This window comes from Theropithecus gelada, chromosome 16 (genome assembly GCF_003255815.1).
Source record: "Theropithecus gelada isolate Dixy chromosome 16, Tgel_1.0, whole genome shotgun sequence".
Taxonomy (NCBI): domain Eukaryota; kingdom Metazoa; phylum Chordata; class Mammalia; order Primates; family Cercopithecidae; genus Theropithecus; species Theropithecus gelada.
Genome location: NC_037684.1, coordinates 45,737,571 through 45,741,616, shown reverse-complemented (window position 1 = coordinate 45,741,616; position 4,046 = coordinate 45,737,571). Strand labels below are relative to the sequence as shown.

Sequence of the window (4,046 nt, the reverse complement as noted above, 5' to 3'; positions counted from 1 at the left end):
AGTGAATGAATATAAGCTCCCTGCTACTATACCTGGGCTGTGCATGTTCTCAGTATTACATCCAACCTGGTCCTGGTTTTTCCCTCTGCCTATCCTATCCCTCTTTTTACCCCTAACCAAACAGCTTTCCTAACCTCTTCAGCCCCTCCGATTGTCAGCTCATTTGGAAGTTCATGGAGGGTAGGAACAGCCTCTCATTTCTTCAGTGGCTGTCTCAGCGTCTAGCAAGGGGCCATGGACTTAGTCAGTACCCAGCGTTTATACTGAGTGAATTCATTTGGACAACTGGTGGCTATCAACCTGCCTCCTTCTTTTTGCAGACCTACGCCGGAGACCTCACCAGGTGCACATATTTCCTGCTGCTGAATGGCTTAGACTGGGATTTGCAAGGAATCACGAAGTTCAAGACCTCTGCCTTTCTTTTAGAAGAAGGCACCAGCTGGTTCTCCAATGTTGAAGGTCTTCTCCAGAGATGTGAGTTCATTCCAGGACCCATGCCAGCATTTAAAAAGTGCTCTGATCCTTTGTTCAGGGCAAGATAATCAGATGGTCAGTACAGAGGACTCCCCATGATACCAATTCTGGCAGTGGTTGGGCAGGGTTTGCTCTTGTGATCAGACACAAGGTGAACCTGGGCAGGGATTTTTGGTTGTTTTTATTTAAGGATATCCCAGACCCTTTAGCAGGTACTCAAAATTAGGTGGATGAATCTATATATTCCTGGGCCACAGGGGCATGCAGAAGGAGTGAAAACACAAGAAGGAAGACATTGTTTTGGCTGCTGACATTTCCTGAGAGAGCTGAGAAGTCCCCTTCATTTCAGGCATGGGACCCAGATGGCTGAGTGATGGGTGAACAGCCCTTTTTCTCCAGCTCTGCATGCCTCATTCCCAACCCTCTATCCTGAGCTCCAGGGAAGGCCCTCATGCGATTTAGCATCAGAGCTCTAATTAGATGACTTTCTAACTCTGGGCACATGTCTGGACCTTCTGGGCCACTGGTGGAGGAATAGAGGAAGAAACCCCAGCCCCTCTGGTGTGTGGTGGTCTGGGCCCCTTCAACTTGGCCACTTCCGTATCCCAACCCCAAGTGCACCTGATCACCATATCCCTGGTACTCCCATGGAATGGCTGTGATGGTACCTGGATCAATGCATACATTTGGGCATCTGCATAGCGCCATATTGTTTTCCGTTTATAACTTATCTATTTTGTTATCCATCTACACACCCGTTAATCACTCACTCATCACAAGGTCTCTGAGACTATACTACATTTTAATTATGTTTCTAGGGATGAACGGTGATACAAACCTGAATGAGACACCTCTGTAGCATTTGGGGCTTCTCTGTACCCATCCTCATTTACTGTCCATGTCAGGGAAGCAGGGACGGTGGTGTGGAGCAGGGACTAGGGCCAGACATCTCTGGGTTGGAATATGGGTCTGCCACCTGCTCTGTGACTCTGCAGCTTAGAGAGGTTAAAGGACATTGAAACATAGAGTTGATAATAGTACCTATGTCATGAGGTTGTAGAGAAACACAGAGAAAGCCATCAGTTAAGTTAATGGTTGGTGTTTTTATTTACAGACCTTAAGGTGTGGGGAGATTACAACTTGCTCAAGGTCTCATAGCTAGAAGATGTCAGAGTGATAACTCAAACCATGTCACGTGACTCTAAGCCCAAAGAGGCCTCTAGAAGGTTGTTTGATCTTCTGAAGGAAGCACAAATCACCATTCCAACATGAAAGATGGAGAAACTTAAGTCCAGAGAGATTTAAAGGACTTGTCAAAGGCAATGAAACAAGTGGTATGTGAGCTTAGGTCTCCTGGCTTCCAGTCCAATGTTCTTTGAATATGATTTTCAGCCACTGGGAAGGCCAAATGGTACATGAGAGTAAGTCACTTAGGATAAAATAAAAGTCCATGCTAAAAATAGCCTTCCACCTTGCAAATGAATGGGATTTCCCTGAAGGAAAGATAGACTGCTGTAGAACACCATAAAGTTAGCTTTCTGAGATCATTTGTCTACCCAGTGTCTACCCAGCTAGTACACAGTGTGCAGCCACTCTGCATGGGAAGTTCTGGGAAGGGTTTCAACCAGCACACTCACTCCTGCTGGTTGTGACCAGCAGGACAATTGCTGAGCCACATTCTGAGCACCTGCACGTGGAAGTGGGATCTTACAGAAATCTAGGGCATAAAGGAGACAGGGATATTAGACCCTGGCTACTTTAACATACTCACTTTACAGATGAGGAAACTGAGGCCCAGGGAGGATAAATGACTTGCTCAAGGTTAGCCAGTTGGTCAATGGCAAAGATTAAACCAGAATCCAGGTCTCCTCTCTCCAGCCAGAGTCTTCAAGTAAAGTCCCTAGGAGGTCAAGCCAACTCTTGCTGCTGCTGCCAGTCTAAGGACAGACGTGGCCACTTTCTCCAAAGTATCTCAGAAAGCTAACTTTATGGCGTTCTACAGAAGTCCTAGCTTTCCTTCAGGGGAACCCTACTCACTTGCAAGATAGAAGGCTATCTTTAGCATGGACTTTTATTTTCTCCTAAGTGACTTACTCTCTCATGTACCGTTTGGCCTTCACAGCAGCTGAAAAGACAGTTCCTAGGAAAATCTAGAACATTTATGCTTATGTGTGTTGCAGTTCTCCTTAGTGAGTAGAAGGGCAGAAGCCCATAGTGGGTGCTGTTTAGACTGGGAGGAGGGAGACGCTGGAGTCAGCCAGGGAGTGAGGACTAGGTATGTTCCTTTCAAGTGGGATTTGTTCAATTGCAAGTGAGAAAAAAGCTAAACTTAAACTAGACTTAAAAAAAAGAAATCCATTGGCTCATTTAAGAACTACCACAACTCCTTCAGGCACAGCTTGATCTAGAGATTTAAATCATGTTAAGTCATTTAAACTACTTTATTTACCTCCATCTGTGGTGGAGACCTTTGGGGTTCATTCTTAAGTAGTTCTTACCTTCTGGGCCACGTTGGACGGCCATATTTCCCTGTCTCTTTGAGGTTAAGCAAGTCACATGACAACTTCTAGCCAATAAAATGAGTGTATTATGTCTCTATTTCCCACTTCAGGAACTCTGAAAGCCACATGTTGAGATGGCCTCATTACAGATGGAGAGCGCCCGAACCCCCAAGTTAAGGAACAGCAGAAGAGAGTTGCCCTGGAAAATCATCTGACCCACATTGGACTTTATGTAGAGGGGGAAATAAACCTTTATTATGTTAAGCTACACAATAATAATAATAATAATAACAATAATTGTGTTTATTTGTTACCTCAGCTTAGCATGGCCTTCCTACCTGACACAACATCTCTGGGTTTTGCTCTTCTCCGCATTGGTTTAATTCTCAGGCAGGTTCTCCCTCTGGGCTCCTGGGCTCACACCCCCATGTCCAGCAGAATGAGCCACTTCTCTAGATTCATGAACCATGAATCTAGAGAGGGCAGCCTGAGGAATGTGCTGACTGGCCAGGCATGGGTCAGGTGCCCTCCAGGGCAAGACTGATACTGGGTTTTCCAGAGAAAAATGGGGACACTGGTATCAGAAGAAAGGTGAGCATCAAGACCAAGATGTCCACACAGGTCTGGTGAGTCCCCTCCTCAGTGATAGTCCCCCTGCACCGCCATGGATGAAGGTTGGCCTTGCAGCTAAAACCCAGGCTCTGGAAGCCCATGCTCTCACCCTGGTTCTCAATCACTTACTATAGGTACCATCTTGAGCACGTAGGTGAAACTCTTTAAGACTCAGTCTTCTCACCTGCAAATAGTAATAATTATGGCACCTGATTGCAATGACCTGAGCAAGGCTAGCTGGCTCTTGAGGGCAGCAGTTGAGCAGGAAGGGGAACTCTACGTGGATTCCTGTGAACCCCAGGAATAAAAGCCTAGGACACACCAAGGCGCCTCTGATGATCACCACTACTACCCTTCTTGAACAGGAAAATATTCTCAAAACAGATCTTCCTTTTGTAAACCTTTGAGCCCAGGGCAGCACAGAAGTTTGCAGGTTTTCAGCTCGTGCTTCTCTTCTCC

General features: G+C 46.0%; 1 long non-coding RNA gene across 1 annotated transcript; it reads left to right on the top strand.

The window, feature by feature from the left end:
* The first annotated feature begins 316 nt into the window (after positions 1–316).
* On the top strand, positions 317–3,284 carry LOC112610038. Its single transcript, XR_003116267.1, has 2 exons — positions 317–474; positions 3,086–3,284. It is a non-coding gene; the product is annotated as an uncharacterized LOC112610038 (long non-coding RNA).
* Positions 3,285–4,046: the final 762 nt, after the last annotated feature.